The 23,421-nt window shown below is 39.6% G+C and overlaps 1 long non-coding RNA gene and 1 pseudogene across 1 annotated transcript; one reads left to right on the plus strand and one right to left on the minus strand.

Annotated features, from left to right (window-relative positions):
- Positions 1–13,054: 13,054 nt before the first annotated feature.
- Positions 13,055–15,434, plus strand: LOC131420557 (uncharacterized). Its single transcript, XR_009223566.1, has 3 exons — positions 13,055–13,895; positions 14,744–15,068; positions 15,282–15,434. It is a non-coding gene; the product is annotated as an uncharacterized LOC131420557 (long non-coding RNA).
- Positions 15,435–21,086: 5,652 nt separating this feature from the next.
- On the minus strand, positions 21,087–22,032 carry LOC131420625 (palmitoyl-protein thioesterase 1-like; annotated as a pseudogene).
- Between the last annotated feature and the right edge of the window lie 1,389 nt (positions 22,033–23,421).

Below are 23,421 nucleotides of genomic sequence, written 5' to 3' on the forward strand. Positions count from 1 at the left end.
TTTGACACCAGATCCTGAGGGGATGAGGGTTCTGTTGAGGAGTTGGGGACCAGGAAAGAGATTGTTAGCCACTTGCCTGGCTGCAACTCCGAGTTGAGGGCTGGGGAATAGAGTCTGGGAGTGATGGTGCTGAGAAAGGGTCTCAGGAAAGGGCGCAAAGAGAACCAAAGACACGCTATGTCTACTTCTCAAGGGTCTAGAAGAAGTCTTTCTTACACCTGGAGGGAATCACTGGTGGAGGAATTTAGAACCATTTCATTTCTGTTCTTGGCTGGGTAACCATCCTTCTCCAGGCAGTAGGCTGGCTGGCTTCCCTGAAGGATATTAGCTTCCAAATATAACATTAACAACCGAGATGCCATTTTGATTGTACCATTCTAGGGGCTCCTTGCCTGCTGCTCTGGAAGAATGCAAAAAGCTTAGCTCCCAGAGAATCTTTATGAAGATCAGAGAAATTGACACCAGTAGTCCCAGGTAGGCACTCAGAGTCGCTGGGACTGACCCTGGTCCTGCATCTTTCCTAGTAAGCCCATACTACCAGCTGGGATGCTGGCAACTTGGAGATGTATGGATGAAACTCTCATCACTGTTTGCAGTGAGCTATTACTAGCAAGAGACTATTAGCTTAGAGACATTCCATTTCATTTAGTGACTAATGACTAACTATTTTTTTCTCAGCTCTATTTTAGTCATGTTCTGCCATGCTTGGTTCTTGGGACCTTCAATATTAAAACACTGTGGCATTTTCTCTAAACATTGCATTTCTCATGAACTTATTCATTGGTTGTGACCTCTGTGACCTCATATTTTCCAGGTCCAGAAGCTTTATGAACTGTTCAATAGCATTTACTCTTTCTAATTTTATCTTACATTGTTCCTTTGTTAAATCTTATAGCTATTTAGTAAGCTAGGGTTGATCCACTTGAGAACATGTTACTGGGCCCAGATTAAAACTCTTTCGAGTGGTAACCATTTGAAAATTATTAATTTCATTTTCTCTTTTGCCTTTATGAAAACACAAGCTTTGCTCTAGTTAGTCTAATGCATCTATTTGCTTCAGGGACAGGAGGCCTTGGTGCTGGCATGGTGTGACAAGAAAGGACATTCAACTTCCGTGTCAGTCAGTCAGGGAAGCAGAACCACTGTGAGGATGGTGGGAAGAAGGGATTTAGTATAAGAATGAGACCAGACACAAATGTGGGAGGAGCTTGGGAAGTGGTGGTCTGGAAGGTAGGTTGGGGGAGATCAGAGAGAGAAGGGCTCCTGACAGTGCTGGTGAACTAGTTGGAGCCTGCAGGGAAACCCAAGAAGCCACGCACATGTGGCCACTGAAGTGAGACATGAAGGGAACTCGTGGAGAGTCTATGGGAAGCTGTTGACCTTGATATCTACGGCCTCTTGGGTCTGTGTCCAAGTGTCTGGTGGTGCTGCTGATCAGCAAGTTCTGCAGTCAGGAAGACGAACATTTCAGTATTTTCTCACTCCTCGTTTGGATAAAGGTATATTCTGTTGGAATTTCTTCTTAATTATTCAAAGGTGGAACAAGGGGTAATCCAAAATCCTCTTACTGATCAATTATTGCTAAGAGGAAGTCTGTGTGTTTGAGGAAGAATGCGGTTGTGAAGGCAGATGTGAGGCAAACGGCAATGCAGGTGGACAGGGGAATGGCGATTGCAGCCCCTGCTTTGTCAGGGGTTGATTTGTTGTGGTCTGCTTTGTAGTCATGTTTGAAAGATTCCCAGTTCATTTCTCCAGATACATAAGTTCTCTGTAGCACAAAATGGAAATTTCATCACCCAAACCAACATTGTATCAAATGTGCAAACTTCATGTCTGACGTTTGTCTTACATCATCTCTGCTGAGTAAATTAAAACAAACAAAATAACGAGAAGGAAATATCTTTATGCCTTTTTAAGTTTAAAAGGCTGGGTTAGTTGTCTTACTCAATTTGTTTACTTTCAAGTTTGCAGCCACCTCTACTTGGTAATTTAATTTCCTACCTCTTACGAGCCCCAATTTTAAATAATGATATTGTAATAACTTCTCCACCATATGATGAAACCTCCATCACCACCCTTCTTGCCTTCTCCTTTGGTTCCATTATTCTTTTGCACTGAGGCTGTTCATACTGCATGTCAATGACAATTTTATTCACCAGGACTCTCTTGCACATAACAATAGAGAAAACTTATATGTGATTTTTACCCCAAAGAAAATTCAATTAATGGGATAATCATATGGGAAGCTATAATCTCATAAGATAATCACTTATGGAAATATGTGTAGTGAATTGATGACAACCTATAAACAAATGCATATTTACATAGGAAGCTTTTAGTACAGAGCTTGGCTCTTAGAAGCACATGGAGAATGTTAATGATGATGATGACAAGAATGATGTAGCGAGAGAAGTCAAGATGGTGGCGTAGGCAGACTCTGAACTCACCTCCTCCCGCTGACACAGCCAATTTACAACTACTCCTGGAAAAATTACCCCTGAGACAGAACTGAAAACTGGATAAGAGGAACTCCTGTAACAAAGGACAATCCTAATTGAGGTGGAAGAGGCAGAAACTCCCTTCTGGAGAGAAAAAACGCTGCCTTCACAAGCCGCAGCGCCTCACGACTGCCCGGGAGCAACCCACAGGTACGCAGCCTCCCTGGAGGAGTGGGGCCCTGAGCTGGGAGCGCCCCCGCTGTGGGCATTTTGTGGAGCCAGCACAATTGAGACGAGTGGCATAATATCTGACTTTGCCGGCTACTAAAACATTGGGGCGTACCCCCAGAAAAGCTGGTTCACAAAGAAATTAAAACCGGTTCTTAAAGGGCCCATGTGCAAACTCACCCGTTTCGGAAAGCAATCTAAAATCACCAGAAAGAAAGGTGCACAGTGCTTTGGTGAAAAGAGACTCACCTGATAGGCTCTGAGTGTGTTGCAGTGGCAGGTGAGACCTCTCCAGGGACTGGGACATAGGCAGCAGCCATTGTTGTGGCCTGGTGTGGGTGTGCTGACACAGACACCATTGGAGTTCTCCCTGGGGCCTGCTAGCCGAAGTCTGCCCCACCCACCAGAGCACTGATTTAATCCAGCTCAGCCAGGGCAGGCAGCCCACCCTAGAGACTGGCCCCAACCAACAACAAGCCCTCAGGCAACTTGTGGGCCTGCATAGATTGGTGACTGGATTCTCTGCAGCCTGGCAACTGAGCAGACTTCAGTGGGGCAGGGTGTGCACAAGGAGCAGGTGGAGAGTGTGGGGCGGTGGTGGAGTGTGTGGGGCTCCCAGTGTGGGGAGACTGGGTCCACTTCAGGAGGTCGGGGTGTGCACACGGGGCAGGACTGTGCTGACTGTGTGTGTGGACCTGTGGGCAGCAGGGCTTGTCAGCTGCAGAAGACTTGTGTTTCTCAAAGACCCACATAGGGGGTTTGTCCCACCTTCCAAAGCCTGAAACAATTGGGTGCTCCTGTGCCTGAGGCCAGCCCTACCCAGCTGCAATCCTCAGAGAGCTGACAAGAGACATAAAGGCTAGAGGCTTATAGCATTTGTAAGCCCCTGAGCCTAACAACCTGCCTCGCTGTGGGCCTACTCACTTAAAAGAAATACTGCAACACAAATGTGGTATTAGAACTTGCAGCCAACTGTGCTGGGGCTCCCCACACCCGATAAAGAAACTGAAGGACCCACAACAACTACAAGCAGATGAGCATTACAACAGCTGGCCAGGAGCATAACTCGGCCTCCCTGGGCACCTACAGGGAGAGCAAACAGGCCACAAAAGAAGGACACATGTAGCCCACATAGGGGTCACCCCTGGAACATTGAGAACTCAGGGAAGCACACTGCAGGCTGCCTAAGGTATCACTTATATAAGGTCACCTATCCAAGAGCAGGAGACGTAGCTGACCTACCTAAAACATCATAGACACAAGCACAAGGAAAGAGGCAAAATGAGGAGGCAAAGGAATACATTCCAAGTAAGGAAACAGGACAAAACCCCAGAAAAGGAACTAAGTGAAACAGAAATAAGCAACCTACCCAACAGAGAGTTCAAACAAAAAGTGTTAAAGATGCTCACTGATCTGGGGAGAAGAATAGATGAACTCAGTGAGAATGTCAACAAAGAAATGGAAGATATAAAAAAGAACCAATCAGAAATGAATACAATACTGGAAATGAAAAATTCACTAGAGGGACTCAAAAGCAGAGTAGAGGATACAGAAGAACGGATCTGCGAGCTGGACAAAAGACTAGAAGAAATTACCCAAGCTGAACAGGTAAAAGAAAAAAGAATTAAAAAGAGCGAGGACAGTCTAAGGGACCTCTGGGACAACATGAAGTGCGCTAAGATCTGTGTTATAGGTGTCCCAGAAGGGGAAGAGTGAGATAAAGGGGCAGAGAATCTATTTCAAGAAATAATAGATGAAAACTTCACTAACCTAAGGAAGGAAATAGACATCCAGGTACAGGAAGTACAGAGAGCACCAAACAAGGTAAACCCAAAGAGGCCCACACCAAGACACATCATAATCAAAATGTCCAGAATTAAAGATAAAGAGAGAATCCTAAAAGCCTCAAGAGAAAGACAAGTTACATACAAAAGAAACCCCATAAGGCTATCAGCTGACTTCTCAGCAGAAACCTTACAGGCTAGAAGAGAGTGGCACCATATATTTAAAGTGCTGAAAGGAAAAAACTTACAGCCAAGAATACTCTACCCGGCAAGGTTATCATTCAGAATGGAAGGACAGATCAAAAGTTTCTCAGACAAGCAAAAATTAAAGGAGTTTGTCACCAAGAAACCAGTGCTACAAGAAATGTTAAAAGGACTGATTTAAGGGGAAAAGTGAAGACCACAAATAGGAAAAATCATCTAGTTCCATGATGAGAGGGTAATGGATACAAATGCACAAAAAAGAGGTTAGATATGATATCAAAAACATAAAATGAGGGAGGAGGGGAGTTAAGGAGTAGAGCTTTCAGACAGAGGTCAAACTAAAGAGACCATCAATTCTGTATAGAAGAAGAAAGGAACAGAGAAGGACTACTAAAACACTGAGAAAAAAAAGTTAAAAAATGGCAGTAAGTACATACTTATCAATAGCTACTTTAAACGTCAATGGACTAAATGCTCCAATTAAAAGACATAGGGTGGCTGATTGGATAGAACAAGACCCATATATATGCTGCATACAAGAGACACACTTCAGACCTAAAGACACTCAAAAACTGAAAGTGAAGGGATGGAAAAAGATACTCCACGCAAATGGCAATGAAAAGAAAGCTGGGGTAGCAATACTCATATCAGACAAAATAGACTTTAAAACAAAAACCGTAAAAAGAGACAAAGAAGGTCATTATATAATGATCAAGGGAACAATCCAACAAGAGGATATAACACTTGTAAATATCTACACACCCAATGTAGGTGCACCTAAATATATAGAGCAATTATTAACAGACATAAAAGGAGAAATAGACAGTAACACAATAATAGTAGGGGACTTTAACACTCCACTTACACCAATGGATAGATCATCCAAACAGAAGATCTATAAGGAAACATTGGCCTTAAATGACACACTAGAACAAAAGGACCTAGTAGATATATACAGAGCATTCCATCCAAAAACCGAAGAATACATGTTCTTTTCAAATGCACATGGAACATTCTCCAGGATTGATCACATATTAGGCCACAAAACAAGTCTCCATGAATTTAAGAAGATTGAAATAATACCAAGCATCTTTTCTGACCACAACGGTATGAAAATAGAAGTCAACTATACGAAGAAAATCAGAAAAGCCACAAATATGTGGAGATTAAACAAAATGCTACTGAACAACGACTGGGTCAATGAGAAATCAAAGAAGAAATCAAAAAATACCTGGAGACAAATGAAAATGAAAATACGACATGCCAGAATTTATGGGATACAGCAAAAGCGGTTCTAACAGGGAAGTTTATAGCAATACAGGTCTATCTCAACAAACAAGAAAAATCTCAAATAAACAACCTAACAATGCACCTAAAGGAACTGGAAAAAGAAGAACAAACAAAGCCCAAAATCAGTAGAAGAAGGGAAATAATAAAAATCAAAGCAGAAATAAATGAAATAGAGACCAAAAGAAAAACAATAGAAAAAATTAATAAAACCAAGAGGTGGTTCTTTGAAAAGATAAACAAACTTGACAAACCTTGAGCTAGACTCACCAAGAAAAAAGAGAGAAGGCACAAATAAGTAAAATCAGAAATGAAAGAGGAGAAATCACAACAGACACCTCAGAAATACAAAAGATTATAAGAGAATACTGTGAAAAGCTATATGCCAACGAATTTGACAATCTAGAAGAAATGGATATATGCTTAGAATCATACAACCTTCCAAAATTGGATCAAGAAGAAATAGAGAATTTGAATAGACCAATCACCAGTAAGGAGATTGAAACAGTAATCAAAAACCTCCCCAAAAATAAAAGGCCAGGACCAGACAGCTTCCCTGGTGAATTCTACCAAACATTCAAAGAAGAATTAATACCTATCCTTCTTAAACTCTTCCAAAAAATTGAGGAAGGGGGGAAGCTCCCTAACTCATTCTACGAAGCTGACATTACCCTGATGCCAAAACCAGATAAGGACAACACAACAAAAGAAAATTCTAGGCCAACATCACTGATGAACATCGATGCAAAAATCCTCAACAAAATACTAGCAAATCGCATAGAACAATATGTTAAAAAGATTATACACCACGATCAAGTGGGATTTATTCCAGGTATGCAGGGATGGTTCAACATTTGCAAATCAATCAATGTAATACACCACATTAATAAAATGAAGAATAAAAATCACATGATCATCTCAATAGATGCAGAGAAAACATTTGACAAGATACAGCATCCATTTATGATAAAACCTCTGAATAAAATGGATCTAGAAGGAAAGTACCTCAACATAATAAAGGCCATATATGACAAACCCACAGCTAATATCATCCTCAATGGTGAAAAACTGAAAGCTGTCCCTCTAAGAATAGGAGTCAGGCAAGGATGCCCACTGTCACCACTCCTATTTAACATAGTACTGGAAGTCCTGGCCAGAGCAATCAGGCAAGAAAAAGAAATAAAAGGGATCCAAATTGGAAAGGAAGAAGTGAAACTGTCACTATTTGCAGATGACATGATTTTATATATAGGAAACCCTAAAGAATCCACCAAAAACTTTTAGGAGTAATAAATGAATACAGGAAAGTTGCAGGATACAAAATCAACATACAAAAATCAGTTGCATTTCTATACACTAACAATGAAGTAGCAGAAAGAGAAACTAAGAATACAATCCCATTTACAATTGCAACGAAAAGAATAAAATACCTAGGAATAAACTTAACCAAAGAGGTCAAAGATCTGTACACTGAAAACTATAAAACATTGCTGAAAGAAATTGAAGAAGACACAAAGAAATGGAAAGATATTCCGTGCTCTTGGATTGGAAGAATTAACATAGTTAAGATGTCCATACTTCCTAAAGCAATCTATAGATTCAATGCAATCCCTATCAAAGTTCCAACAACACTTTTCACAGAAATTGAACAAAGAATCCTAAAATTTATATGGAACAACAAAAGACCCTGAATAGCTAAAGGAATCCTGAGAAAAAATAACAAAGCTGGAGGTATCACACTCTCTGATTTCAAAATATACTACAAAGCTATAGTAACCAAAACAGCATGGTACTGGCACAAAAACAGACACACAGATCAATGGAATAGAATCCAAGGCCCAGAGACAAACCCACACATCTGTGGGCAGATAATCTTCGACAAAGGACCCAAGAACATACAACGGAGAAAAGAAAGTCTCTTCAGCAAATGGTGTTGGGAAAACTGGATAGCCACTTGCAAAAAAATGAAAGTAGACCCTTACCTTGCACCACACACAAAAATTAACTCAAAATGGATTAAAGACTTGAATGTAAGACCTGAAACTATGAAACTCTAGAAGAAAACATAGGCAGTACGCTGTTCGACATCGGGCTTAGCAACATATTTTCAAGCACCATGTCTGACCGGGCAAGACAAACAATAGAAAAAGTAAACAAATGGGACTATGTCAAACTAAAAAGCTTCCGCACAGCAAAGGAAACCATCAACAAAACGAAAAGACAACCTAACAATTGGGAGAAGATGTTTGCAAACTATACATCTGATAAGAGGTTAATCTCCAAAATATATAAAGAACCCATGCATCTCAACAACAAAAAAACTACCAACCCAATTAAAAAATGGGCAAAAGACCTGAACAGACATTTTTCCAAAGAAGATATACAGATGGCCAACAGGCACATGAAAAGATGTTCAAAATCATTAACTATCAGGGAAATGCAAATCAAAACTACAATGAGATATCACCTCACTCCCATCAGAATGGCTATAATTAACAAGACAGGAAACAGCATGTGTTGGAGAGGATGTGGAGAGAAGGGAACTCTCAAACACTGCTGGTGGGAGTGCAAACTGGTGCAGCCACTATGGAAGGCGGTATGGAGATTCTTCAAAAAATTAAGGATAGAACACCCATATGATCCAGCTATTCCACTGCTGGGTATTTATCCAAAGAACTTGAAAACACGAGTGCGTAAAGATACACGCACCCCTGTGTTCATTGCAGCGTTATTCACAATAGCCAAGACTTGGAAGCAACCTAAGTGCCCATCAAGGGACAAATGGATAAAGAAGATGTGGTATATACACACAATGGAATACTACTCAGCCATAAGAAACGATGAAATCCAGCCATTTGTGACAACATGGGTGGACATTGAGGGTATTATGCAAAGTGAAATAAGTCAGAGGGAGAAGGTTAAATACCGTATGATCTCCCTCATTAAGTAGTAGATCATAACAAACAAACACATAGAGACAGAGATTGGATTGGTGGTTACCAGAGGGGAAGGGGGGAGGGAAGAGGGTGAAAGGGATAATTCGGCACATGTCTGTGGTGAGGGGTTGTAATTAGTCTTTGGATGGTGAACATGATGTAATCTATGCAGAAATATAAGTATAATGATGTACACCTGAAATTTATACAATGTTATAAACCAATGTTACTGCAATAAACAAAAAATTAAAAAAAAAAAGAAATCAATTAAAAAAAAAAAAAAGAATGATGGTAGTGGTGGTAATGGTGATGTCCAGAGTCGCACATCCATGTATGTACACATGCACACACTGAAACCTGCTGATGGGACAATTCCAACTAGAAGTGTCCCTCTGTCACTTCAGACTCAACATATTACAAACCAAGCTCATGATATTCCATTTCAAGCCAGATCTTCCTCTTTACTTGGCTATTTCTATAGGACTAGTGTTCTCTTAGTCTTCTGGTTTTTGACACCTCTCTCTCCCACCTCTCTCTGTCTTCAGGGGCATAGGAGTTTAGGAACTAGATTGTTTGCTCACTATGGTATCTTCAGGACCTGTCATAATGGAATGAACGAAGACTGAATACAAGCTCTTGGTAAGTCAAGTTGCCTCAGTTTCTATTCTTTCCACATACATGTATTACGCAGCTGCGGTGTGAAACGTACTTTGAGGAGAATGGTTTGGCTATATTAAGCCTCAGAAATGGGAACTGGCAATGTTGTATAAGAGAGTGGTCAGTCAGTTAGTTTGGCTTAAACACACACTCTGAATCATTGTGTTACTGACAAGGAGAACAGGTAGATGGAAGGCATTAAGAAGCAGCCAATAGAGGTTTGAAGTTCACAACTTTGTAATGATTTTGACACAAGTTAATTCAGAGCTGCAGTGAGTTTCTGCAGAGAGAAACATCAGCTTCATGTTTGTAACTGAAAATATTGTTAAAATTTTTGGATAGCTTTGACTGTGGTGGTAGTGCTGGTGAGGAGATGGAGCAGAGTGTGGAAAGAGGGTGAGAAGGAAGAGAAAGAAATTGAAGACAAAAACTGTCCAACAAAAGCATCAAAATAAAATTAAATAAACCTCTCCATGGCAGACTCTATTGGCTACCTACCTACATTATTCTTTCCTAATAGAATCCTCTGTTTATTCAGGTATCCTTGCTTCTTTATGAGTTTCTGAGGAGGCGAGCCCCATCGGTACACCCAGACAGTGAACTAAAACTGTCCTAAACCAATCATGGTGCTACTCTTCCCTCTCCAGTAACATTAGAATGTGTTATAATTCTGGCCAATGAGGAGACATTGTTTGGAGGAATTCTTGGAAAGGTTTCCTTTAATCTTAAAAAGATCTCAATGTTGTCATGAGGATGTGATGTTTGGTCACTCTATGGCTATGAGGGGTGCTAGCCTGAAGATAAGGTTTCTATACTGAGCGTGTCAGAGTGGAAAGATAAAAATAAGTAGCCCACCCTAGGAATGTCTTAATTTCTCCTTTATTTTCTGAAGGATAGTTTTGCTGATATCAAATTTTTGATTGACAGTCTTTTTTTTTCATTACTTTGAATATGTCATTCCACTGTTTCCTGATAGCCATGGTTTCCAATGAGAAGCCAGCTGTTAATCTTATTAAGAATCTGTTGTACATAGTGAATCATTTTTCTCTTCCTGTTTTCAAGATTTCTCTTTGTTTTTGACTTTTCAAAGTTTGACTATGATGTGTGTAGGTGTGGATCTCTTTGAATTTATTCTACTGGGATTTTGTTGAGCTTCTTGGATATGTGGATTAACATTTTTCATCAAATTTGTGAATTTTTAACCACTATTTCTTCAAATACTTTTTTATGTCCACCCTCTCTCTCTTCTCTCTTTGGGGCTCCCATTATGCATATGTTATTACATTGATGGTGTCTTACAGATCTCTGAGGCTCTCTTCATTTTTATTCACTTTTTCTTTCTGTTCCTCAGACTGGGTAATCTCTATTAACCTATCTTCAAGGTCACTGGTTCTTTGTTTGACCAGCTCAAATCTGTTGTTGAGCCCTCCTAAGTGATTTTTTTCATTTCAGCTATTGCGTTTTTTCATTCTGGAATTTCTATTTGGTTTTTAAATTTTTAGGATTCTATCTCTTTACTGATATTATTTATTTGATGAGATATAGTTGTCATACTTTCTTTCAGTTTCTTCGCTGAAGAAGAATCTTTAAAATCTTTATCTAGTAAGTTAACATATGGGACCTCTCAGGGACAATTTCTATTAAGTGTTTTTTCTCCCTCTGTGGGCCACATTTCCCTGTTACATACATACATATACATGTTATACATATATACATATATGTACATATACATGTTATATATATATAATTTTTTTCCAAAAATTGGACATTTTAGATGACATAATGTGGCAACTCCAGAATCAGATTTCTAATATCCTTCCAGGATTTGTTGTTGTTGCTATTTTGCTGTTGTTTGTTTGTTTAACGACTTTTCTGGACAAACTCTGTAGAGTCTGTATTCTTTTCAGGGTGTGGCCACTAAAGTCTCTGCTTGTTTTTGTTTTTTAAAATTAATTTATTAAAAAATCCTTATTTTTATTTTTAAGGCTGGCTTTGTAGGGATTGACCCTGGGCCAGCATAGCTTATGGGTCAGCAACCGATTGGTCAAAAGATTTCCTTAAATGCCTTAACCCAGTAAGTATTTCATATTTTGATAAGGTGTGTGTCTGTGTGTGTGTGTATTGGGAACATACCTTCAACTCTCAGGCAGTTTACAAGTCTATCTTAGCTTTCACTTCCTTCAGGTGCAGGATCTCGAGGGCAGCAAGATGTGAATGATTGGTACCCTCTCTGGTCTTTTTTGGGCATGAGCACAGCCCTACACACATGCATGATCTTCTAGATTCCCAGCAATATGTGAGAGTTTTTCAAAGCCCCCTATGAAAGTCTCATTCCCTAGATCTTCTTTTTATATTTTTTTTGCCAGGCTTTTATTTGCCCCAATTGTTATTGCAGTCTTAGTCATATGGAATGTTAAACAATTGAATCTGATTGTTTTCGTTAATGCCCAGCGGACAGGGCTTTTCCTGTGGAGCTAAGCTCTGATTCAGTCAAATAGACAGCACCCTGTGAATGCAGCTATTCCAGGGAGCTCTGAGTCAAGTCAAATAGCGACTATGGGGATGAGGCTTTTTGAGGAACTCCAAAGCCTGTCTGCCCCTCTAGTGGCTCCAAGGCTGGTAGGTTTCAAGGCTACTGCTATGGAGTTGGGGAGGGAGGTAAATAGGAGTAACTCAAGTTAAAATGTCAGGGTCCCTGATCTTTTTTACCAAGCTTTAGTAGTTTCCCTTGAATATGTTAATTAACATTCAGTTTGTTTGTAAGCCTTTGGTTAATTTCCAGAGTTCTAAAGAAGTTCATTTTGATAATTTTGCCAATATTCTCATGGCTTTTAAGGAGGATTGGATTTATGGAGGTCCTGCCTTTGCTGTTCCAGAAGTCCTGCCTCCCCTGCCAGAGTAGTTTCATTTTGTTTTATGTTTTGATGGTCTCACTCTTCATTGGCAAAATGACCAGGAAGCATCATTCCTTATCCAATAAATTCAGATCAGAATTCATATGTAACTCTGGTCAAATCCTCTGTTTGCACTAAAATGATTATAATTCTATGGAAGAAAAAAAGTTATATCCGTAGTGTATATCCTTGGATTTAGAGGTCTTTTGTTTTCTATGTCTAAGAATGTAGGAGTGGTGTAAACATTCCAAACATTCTGGATACTATTCAGCGATATCAAGTTAAATAGAAAGAATTTAAAACAAATACTGCAGGGAGGGATCTAACATTTATTGAGCATTTAGTACACACCATTTCATTAGAAAAATATTATCTTAGGTATCCAAGCAGAGAATTCTTCTATTGGATTTTTACACCAGAGATAAAGGAGAACTACTAGGCAAAAAAGTGCTTAGAAGCCACTTTAAGGTACTACCTCCCCGTCAGTATAATTCTTACTATTTCTATATGTAACTGAGAATATTGTGTGTACGCACATGGCAAGTAATATATGTTGAATGAATATGTTAATTAACACATACATTTAATTTTTGCTCATTTTTGCTTTTGTAGATGCTGGTGAATTTGCTTTTGATCCTTCTTCTCTATTAGATCCTAAGCTATTTGCCTATTACTTCTATGTCATAAATATTGCTAGTAGAGGCTCATCTCTGTGCACAACACATATTCAGAAAGTGGCTAACTTATTGACTGTCCACTCTGAAACCAAATCTGAGGCTGAGGCATGCCATGGCTATTCCCTTGAAAAAATTCCACCCTACTTCACAAAAAGTGAAATTTCTATAATTATTGTCTACAAAAATTGGCTTTACTTTATAAGCTGAGCCATCAGTGCCCGAAATATTTCAAAAATAAAGCAAAGATGAAGGAAAGATTTTTGTTCTTCTTTGCTATTCATAATAACCAAAATTATATGTAAAAACTTAAGGATACGTGGTTACCCAGAGGGAGGAAAAACTTCTAGTGTAGATTGAACACCACCCTTTCTTTCTCTTTCTCATCCCCTTGAGTTAGCTGCCATCCTACTTCACCCTAGCATGTTGAAGTTATGCATCACACTGAACTAGACAATACCGGGAAGGAGGTGGGTGGAAACTGGAGAGGGTTGTGGACACAGCACATTGAGGCATATTGGAGCCTGAATGAGGCAGAAAGAGCAAAGAATTCTAGGGTTATTTACTTTCTCAAATATTCCCAAAGTCTGTGACAGTCTTTACTATCTATCTCAGCAATGCAAGGGAACTTTGGAGAAAGTGCAGAGAGAAGTCACTTTTAGATCAAGTTCCCGTGTATGCTCTTTCTGTCCTTCTTACTGTCGTATCTCAGAGTAACTTTAGGGATGGCAGTGAGGTTTACCTCTCTGAACATGAATATTTGGCTGGTAGATTGCTGCTGAGTAAGCTAAAGGTGAGTCTCATATTCAAAGTCCTGGGAGCTGTGTCCAAGTTCAAAAGAGAGCCTCATGTTCTAGAAGGCTTTGGAGCTTCTTTAGATGACCCTGGTCATATTCACCTTCTCTGGGCTGGAGGTTGGAGGACAGACTCTAGTCTGGAACTATTGCAGATCTGCTCTGGATCTGTGCTAGAACCAGTTGTGCAATCTTTAATTGTAGTCTTCCTTAGTAATTGTTTATCAACGTAGGTGATAGAAAGTATATAACTTATTAAGTCAAATTGAAATCCCATGTGAATATTTGCATTTAAAGTTTTAACTGGTAAAATTAGAAACAGAGGATTAAAATGTCCTTGCAGAATCTTTGGGTGACAGCTTGTCTCTCATGTATATAAGGGATAAATATTAGGTTAAGCACAGAACTGTGTTAGGTGTTTCAAAACTGTTTATAAGAGTAACAAATGTTAGAATCCAGATTGTTTCCAAATTTGTGCTTGTAACACCTCATCTCTTCTAGCCACATTATGTGGAAAATGAGTGAGATATGACGGCATAAACTAAGAACTTAAGGATAAACCAAAATCTTATGGATAGACAAAAATCATAGATTTGACTCTATAATCTAGGCCCTCATCTCCTTAGCTCCTGAATCCAAGCCCTTTGAATTCTGCAAACACCATATTCCCATCGTAGAAAATCTAACCTCGAGATCATGGGTTCTTTTTCTGACCAAGTCTGGGGTGGAAGAGGTAACCCTTGGAGGTTAAGACCTGTTGCTTTATGAACATGGTTTTGGGCTCCTAAGTTTATCCTTGTCTTATTGTAGTTAACAATAGTTCTCTGTTTTTCTTTATATTGACTAGGACTTCTCTCTGTGAAGGTGCACTATTGTGAGCTGGTCGAGATTTTCTGACTATGAATAGAGATGATTTCTTTGGCACCTTCCATGAAGTTCTACTTCAGAATTTCTTTTTTGATGCACTTTTTCTCAAGGAGAAGTGTCTAAATCTGGGCACTGGCAAAAGTGGTGGAGACTTAATCATTGTTGCACTAAGACCTCCCCTCTCTTGCTCCTGCTGCGGTGATGTTGGAAGCCTCTCATCCACGGCTTTCATGAAGCTATTTAGTCTGGAGCGGTGGGGATGCACAAGGATCCTTCTGCTGCTTCCATCATCTCTTGGAGAGCTGGTTGGTACCTTTTCTGGGTAACTATTCATCCTAGGAGGGAGCACTTCAGGGACATGTGGTGTTCTGGACTTAGGGGAGCTCACCAAGCCATGCAGTGTCTTTGCAAGATCTAGAGGAGGTGGAAGAGCTAGGGGAGGTGAGAGATCTAGAGGAGGTGGTGATCTAGAGGAGGAGGCCAAGTCCTCGGCTCCCCTGAACTCTTTCCAATTGCAGTTTGCAGGTGGTCACAGGAAACTTGTTCTCCATCCTATCAAACAAGATAAGGGAATGTCTGGTCACATAAAGGACATATAAACAAAGAAGACCTACTAAGCAGAAGGGGATAAATGATTGGGTTTGTCTGACTTCACACATGCACAAGGTAAAGTGGAGAACTGAGTCAAGAACTAGACTCTGTTTTTTTCATTAATTGCCTGATGTTTTTCATTGTATTTCACAGATCACCTTGGTAGGCACAGCAAGAGAATATACATACATCATTGTACATTCTTTACTTACTAAGCTTTGTGTTTGTGATATGTGAAAGAAATTTTAACGTAAGAGTTGGCGTTTTGTGTAATAAAGCTTATAAGTCCAATGGATTGAGACATCAAGTGGGCTTGTGTTAATACTAACACTTTTCTTGTGTATATGTTCAGTATCTTCCAGTTCAGTTTCTTTTCAATTTCAATTAGTGAGTGGTTTTTAATGTAGGAGCTATACATTGAAGAAAAGGCAAGATTTTACTTTATAGACAGCTCGAGAGACCTCAGGAAGAGTGGAAGAATTCATCTGTATCACTTGAAGCCCACGGAAGCTGAACCTAATACATAGGGACTAGGGCAGCTTTCTGTGTTATGCAGAAAGTGCGAGAAATGTGAAAATGAAAATGAGCTGAAAACTTAATCTTCTGTCCTGACAAAATCATAGTTTTGACTATTTGTAATTTACTCTCACGACATCTGCTGATCCCTGTCGATGGATAAGTCTTTTCCCTTTGCTCCCTTAACGTGTTTTACCATCTCTGTAATACCACTTATCACACTTTAGGGCAACTCATCTGCCTGCATGTTGTTCTCCCATCACAATTTTAGCCTCCCCAAAGCAGGGCCTGGGACTCAGCCAGCCGTTAACACAGAATCAGGCCTCAGGAAGTGCTCGGTCAATGTTGGGTGAGTGGAGTTGAGTAGTGGCCGCTCACGCATAAATAAATCCTCTCCCTTCTCTCTCTTGGTTTTCTATTCTTCATCTCTCCTGCTGTATTGCTGCCTGCCTGCCCTACAATGCCTGTTGTTTTAATTATTCTATCAAACCGTTTGCAATCCTCACTTTCCTTTCTGATCTTTACATATTGTTTTCATTCCCATTGAAATGTCAAATTAGACCTGGAGAGGACTTATAAATGTCTAGATATTTCTCCTTTTGCTAATCAGTGATTAGAATCTTCTCTTTTTGACTTTAAATGTTTATTGGAACCATATTCCCATTGTTCTTTCTGTCCAATCAGAACCAAGCATAGTATACCACAAATCCCTGTCTTCAGAATCCCCTGGGAAGGAGGATGTGGATTTTAACATCTTATTATAGATGCCACAGTGCACAGATAGTAAGTCGATACTCTAGGCTATAAAACCAATTCATAGCAAAGCCCGTGAAACCAGTCGACTTTCCAATTCCCAAGTTAGTATGTTACCTGAGGCCCTAAATATCCCCCTAATTATCCTTAGAAAACTGCTAGAAAGAATGAAAAAAAGAATGAAAGAAAAAAAGAAAGAAAGAAACCAAGCCAGATCTGTATTCAGTACCTTGGTTTTCCAAAATAATATCAATTTCAGCCTCTTGTAAGATGTCTACCAAATCCGGGGTTTGTGTAGGAAGAAAGATCCCACTGCAGTGCTTCTTGAGAATGACAAATCTGGATGCTTCGTTTTTGCAGAGACCTGGAACTTTTGCTTCTGGGATCAAATGCTTCATATCATCATGTTTTACAATCATATTCTTTTTCTGTAAACATTAAGTCATTATTTGTGAAATCATTAAAATAGTACAATGCTACATTTTATATTTTGTAGCTGACTTGGAAAAAAATGCTACTAGTTGACTATTAGTTTCCTATTTTTTCATTCTTAAAGGAAGCCTTAGGGGCTGGCCCCATGGCCTAGTGGTTAAGTTTGGCATGCTCCACTTCGGTGGCCCAGGTTCTCAGGCATGGGCCTATACCACTTGTCAGCAGCCATGCTGTGGCAGTGACCCACATACAAAATAGAGGAAGATTGGCCCAGATGTTAGCTCAGGGTGAATGTTCCTCAAGCAAAAAGAGGAAGATTGGCAACAGTTGTTAGTTCAGGGTGAATCTTCCTCAGCAGAAAAAAAAAAACAAAAAAAAAACCTTAGCTATAATTCTTATTTTGATGCTGCTAGCTGGATGAAATATTTTCATAGCTAACTTCATGTTAGAACAACTTTTTTTCAAGAGCAAATTTATTCACCGGGTTCTTCTCTACAGACAGTCAAATTACATGTGATAAAATAGTTTTCTCTACATTTAGAAAAAAAATGTCAGTGTTGACTGCATAGATCTTTAACCATCAGATCATTTGGGAATTTACAATGTCACATACATTTCAGCAAGGTGTGCAAACAGTCTCTTAGGATTTTAAACACTCCTGGTTATGAAAACAAATTTTCATCTTTATTTTTCCAAGCTGTCTCCTTACATATAGCACTTCAGAAAACTCACGATTACTAGTTTTACTGCCTGATTGCTTAAGAGTTAATTGGTTCAGCACCTGGGCAGGAAGCTATTTTGGCAGAAATTCTGTTTTCTTCAAGTTTTAGCCATAAAATTCTAGATAGTGAATTATAATCAGGCACTCCCTCCTTACTACAGACATACAAGAATACTAATGCATTAGCTGAAGGAATTGCAGAGCACTCATTTGGAATATGGAAATAGTTTTTTGGTTATAATTTGGCTTTAAAGGATCACATTTCTTACTGGATTTTGAGTCTAAATTTTTTATACTCATTTAAAACATATCAGTTAACCTATACTTTCCTCTTACCACAAATTCTCCCTGAATGTATTATTTCATACTATTAGATAAGAGAGGGGCTTAATGCCTTAAACTTCGTCTCTCTCTAATTCTCCTAAATTGTTAAATTGGAGATGGAAGGGTGAGAAAATTGACTAGTATATTTTAAATAAGGCCACCTCTAACAAGTTCCATACCTATGTATCTCAGCACCTTAAGTGTTGTTGTCACATCTTTTATACAATATGTTTTACTTTATGATGGCACAAAACTTGTAAGATGGTTGTGTTCACACAACACTTCTCCCTACCCCCCCATCTGACCCAGAGAAGTCTAATTGTTAGCCCACTAGCTGATGTGGAAGGCCTGCAGAGTGCAGGAAAGGGACAGGAGAGGCGTGGAGATTTAATAAGAGTTATTGAGGACTATGAACTGGGATCCTCATTATGGTTTTATAGAAATACAGTAAAGAATGAAATTCCTTTTAAATTACTTTTGGCTATTGAACTGTGTTTCTTGAATGTATTACAGATCCAAGACTGAACCCTGTGGGGCCGGGTTTCATTAGGGTTACACGTTTGTTCTAACAAAAGACAACTTCCTACGTGTTCTTAGCTTTCCCATAATTCTTTGTCCACCTAAGCCCTTCTACTCTTGTTCTATAAAAAGAACAGAGCATTGGTGGGTTGCACCATAAGAATTCAGCAGAGCTCTACGTTTTCATCTAAGCTTAAACAGGAGCACTTGTGTTCCCACTTCATACAAAAGAATATTACTCTGAATACTACTTTCTAATCTCATTGCCTCCCCATCCCTTTCATGAGTGAGCATGATTCTAAACTGCCTTTTTCAGTCTTTGCTTTTCTTTATAGTTCCACCACATTTTGTGTTCCTAGACAATATATTTAATTTTGCATATTTTGGTACTGTATATGAATGAATCAGGCTGCATATATCCTTCTGTGACTTATTTCTTCTACTCAACATTATGTTCCTGTGACTCATTTATGCTGCTTGAAATTCATTCACCTCCACTAATGTATAATATTTCCCTATATAAATATACTGTAATGTATTTATTATCATTTCTACTGTTAATGAGTTTTCCTGAGAAAAGGTACATGGGAGGTGAATATTCTGACACTTTGCATGACTAAAAATGTCTTTATTTACCCTTATGCCTGATTTGTATTTGAGTGGGTACAGAATTTTAGGTAGGAAATAATTTTTCCTCACAATTTTGAGGCATTTCCCTAGTGTCTTCAACATCTAGTGATGCTACAGAGAATTCTGATGCCATTCAGGTCCTTCATCCTTTGTAGAAAACCTATGTTACCTGTTTGGAAGCTTTAGCACATTCCCTTTGATCACAGGGTTCTGAAATTTCATGATAATGTGTTTTGATGGTTTTATTTTCATTCATTGTAATGGGCACTTGACGGGCTCTTGGGATTTGGAAACTCACATCTTTCAGTTCTGGGAATCTCTCTTGAATTATTTCTTCAATGACTCCTTTCCTCCTGTTTTCTCCTTCTAAAACTCCTGTTATTTAGATGTAGGATTTCCGAAGACAGTCTTCAAATTGTTTTATCTTTTCTTCGCTATTTTCTCTCTTTTTTTAAAGAAACTACTCTTTATTTCAGATGACCTCATAAAATTATTTTCACATCCCCCCAGTTCTTTCCCGTAATCTTCATCTTTCAGGTGAAAAATAAGGTGTGGGAGAAGTGAAGGAAAAATCATAAAGGGTCAACTTTGCAGCACTAACAAGGTGCTTCCCTCAAGCGTAGCTAATCATTTCCCCAAACTGGCATTCTGTAGAACATTCTTCCAAAAAGTGTTGATAGGTTTTCATGGGGTGGGGGAGTGGGGGCTAAGATGTCCATGCTCAAATAGTATGGGAAATGGTAGATTAAAGTTAATTTTCTTTACTGTAACAGGAATTTTCAGAGTCCTTAATATTCTAATGTGAGTTGATCTCTAAGAGGAGAAAGGGGGTATGGGATATTCATCAAGCTTTTTGTGCAAACAATCCTTTTCTCACAGAGCACATCAGAAACAGTTTGGAGTATACCAGTAAATATGATTTTTTGAGATGGAAGCTAGAAAGCCTGATCGCTTCACATTTTTCCTCCCATTCTCTGCTAACGCCAGCAAGAGTAACTCTAGAATATTGACCTTGAGTCGTGTTAAGAAAGGACAGGTTAATCAAGGATGGAGTGGAAAGAACCAGCTGCCTCCTCTTTTTTCATTTCCATTGCCACATTTTTCTTCACTGCCCCCCTACTCCCCAAGCTGAGCAATATGTATACTTCCTCCCTTAAGCAATCCAACTGGATACTACTTTCCTCCTTTTGTGACAGAGCAACTAATTCATCATTACCCGAGGAGACAAAAAGAGTGCTACAAGGCAGTATGGGGGGCTAGGGGAATTTGTCTAATAATTGCTAAGACACCACAGGAGGCAACATACTCAAAGAGAGGAGGGCGGCCTCAAGAGATTATGCAGAAACCTCCAAGCAATACTTTTCCAAGCGCTGGTTAAATCTCCACCAGCAGAACTGAGAAAACATTTATGTGAATACCTCAGGCCTAGGTACAGGGCTCTTGGCTTGAAATGGGCTAGATTTTCCTGAGAAATGTGCCCATAGGATCTCTCTCATTGGTTTAGTTTGTTCAGTCTCTTCTGGGTCTGGGAACAGTTCTGACACTGACCTGTAACAGACTGTTTCCTAAGACAGCTTGATCACGTCAAAGGGTTGTAAAACATTCTCCATGGTTATTAACTAATTTAACTTGCATTTAACACCATGTGCTGATAGAATGAGGCAAAGAATAAGATTCAGATCTCAGATCTTTCCAAGCAGGGCATGTTAGATGATGACTAGAGAGGAGGATTAATTACGAGTTGGGTCTGAGCTCAGGCTCAGGCATGAAAGGAACTGTCTCCCACTGATTTGGAAGCATAGGGGCTCCCTGAGCTCTGGTGCAAACTGCAAGGATTTCACTCAAGGAAGCGTATGATGTGGGCCTAAAACCATTCCTCAGACAGTTGAAGATGGTCCCCTTCCACAGCCAGGAACACTAGCTGTCCTGCCTTGTCCATTGCTTTTAGCCCCAGGTGGTCCCATGTGTACAGAGTGGTCTCCCGTAAGGGAATAGTTTCCTTGGCTTGGCCACTTCTGTACAATCCAAACCACTCAGAATCCACAGGGTCCACAAGGGAACCATCAAGGAATTTCATCCTCACAAACTTCTTCAGGGCCATCAGGTTTTTCTTATAGCACTCGTTGACACCTCTCTCCTGATTAATGTCTGCCAAGAAGAGGCTGTGGTTGGGGTACATGTCCTCCTTTATGGGATTGTGTCAGTATTCTGCTCGCACCAGGCACTCTTGAATAGCTTTGGTGTAAGCCCCAGCATTCAGTGTTTTTCTGATCAAGTCATAGATGTAAGAGCTCTCTTCCGGGCAAAGAGGGAGTCCAAAAACACCTTGATGTTGTCTCCCAAATGTGATCAGATTGATCATGGGAGGTGATGGGCATCTCTGAGCCACTGCCCTCAGAAATTGGCCTCCCTGGGAGAATCCCACAGCATTGTAGCCTTGCTGTAAATTAGGATCCTTAGCAGGAATCTGACACACTGTTGTTGCTTGGGAATTGACATTCAAGAAGAAGCTGTTCTTCTCATCCTCCATCAGAGTCTTCCCAATCTCTAAAGATAAGACAAATTACAGGTATTTTCTTCTCGACCATTTTCTTAACAGTACCCATGCTTAAGGGATTACAACAGCTGTCTCCAATCCCATGCCAGGTCACCAGAGGCAGCGGCGCTGGTGGATCGAGAGGCCCCAGCGTGGTTGCAGCGCAGGAGGCCGGCAGGAGGGCTACGGCCAACAGCCACAACGAGCTGGGCGACACCAAGTTGACTCCTTCTTTGATATTTTCCATCTTCTATATTTTTGATATACTTTTTGTGAGATTTTTCTCAAATTTTCCTACCAAGTCTTTTACTGAGTTTGTCATTTATACTATTATGTTGTTAACTTCCAAGAGCTCTTTTCTTATTCTCTCAATGTTTCTTTTTAAATTTTTAAAAATAGTGTCCTATTCTTGTATCATAGTTGTAATATCTTTTCTTACCTTTTTGATGCTAATTATAGATATTTTTCCTTCTCTCTATATAGTCTTTATTTCCTCCTAGTTGCTTTTGTCCTGTTTGTTTTGGGTCCTTACTTTAAAGCTGGAGGCCTTCCCCAGATGTTGGTTGATCCCTGTGTTCCTGGTCCTATATAAGAGTGGAGCCCTGAAAAGTCAGTTGGAAACTTAGTGCTCATGGGTGAATCTCTTTGACAGACTTCACTGCAGGATGACTCTCTGTGTTGTTTCTTTGGGGAAATCTGATGTTCGTATCTTTAGGTCTTCTTTCTTGTGATGGTTAGATTCCCAGGGAAGACTATTCCAGTTCTAGTCTAGAGCCTACATACGTGGGTGCCAGCATCCTAGGAGGCAAGTGGAGAAAGAGAGTAGAGGGTTTCAGCATTCAGTGTAAGGTTTTGTTTAATCTCTCTGTTTTCACTGAGAATTATCTGCTCTTAATTGTGCCTAGTGTTCCTCAGTCCAGAAATTTCTGTTTTGCCTTCTCCGGATAATAAAACTCTAGTCTACTGTTGCCATGAGGGAGGAAATGGGAGTGAATCACTTTTTAAATGGACATTCAGCCATTCCTCTAGTTTTTGCCCCCCACCCCCGTGTCACTTTCCAGAAGCACCTGATGTCCCCAGTTCTTGAATCTTGGGTGTTCTACAGTATAAACTGGATTGAGTCATGGATTCTCCATCTGGCTTAGACTTTCCCCAGGTCAATTACCTGTCATGCGTCTGTTTTGTAACTTATAGATTTTTGTTGGTCTTATCTGTCATCTTGCCTTTCCTTCTCTTCCTCCTCCTTCTTCTCCTTCTTCCTTTTTCCTCTCCCTCCTCTTCCTTCTAGATTTAATGACAAAAGAATCATTAAAGAGAAGGTTTCACGAATGGGGGGATTGGTATTTTACGCTATACTGAAGAACATTTAGTCCCATATTGCTTTGAATTTCTGGATTTAGAGAGTCAAATGATGATAGTTAATATGGCAGTTAGTGATTTTGTTTCTTTTACTTTTGTCATTCCTGATTAGAAAAGGCTAAAAGGATGGGGATAAATAAATAAACCTATGGGTAACTTGAATCCTATAAATAAGCAAAAACCAAAATTTATTGTTCTGTGCAATGTTTTTTAACATGGACAGTAAAACAAATGAAACAGAGATTCTACCTTAGACATTTAGCATAAAGAATGGTAT

This window comes from Diceros bicornis, chromosome 23 (assembly GCF_020826845.1).
Source record: "Diceros bicornis minor isolate mBicDic1 chromosome 23, mDicBic1.mat.cur, whole genome shotgun sequence".
Classification (NCBI taxonomy): domain Eukaryota; kingdom Metazoa; phylum Chordata; class Mammalia; order Perissodactyla; family Rhinocerotidae; genus Diceros; species Diceros bicornis.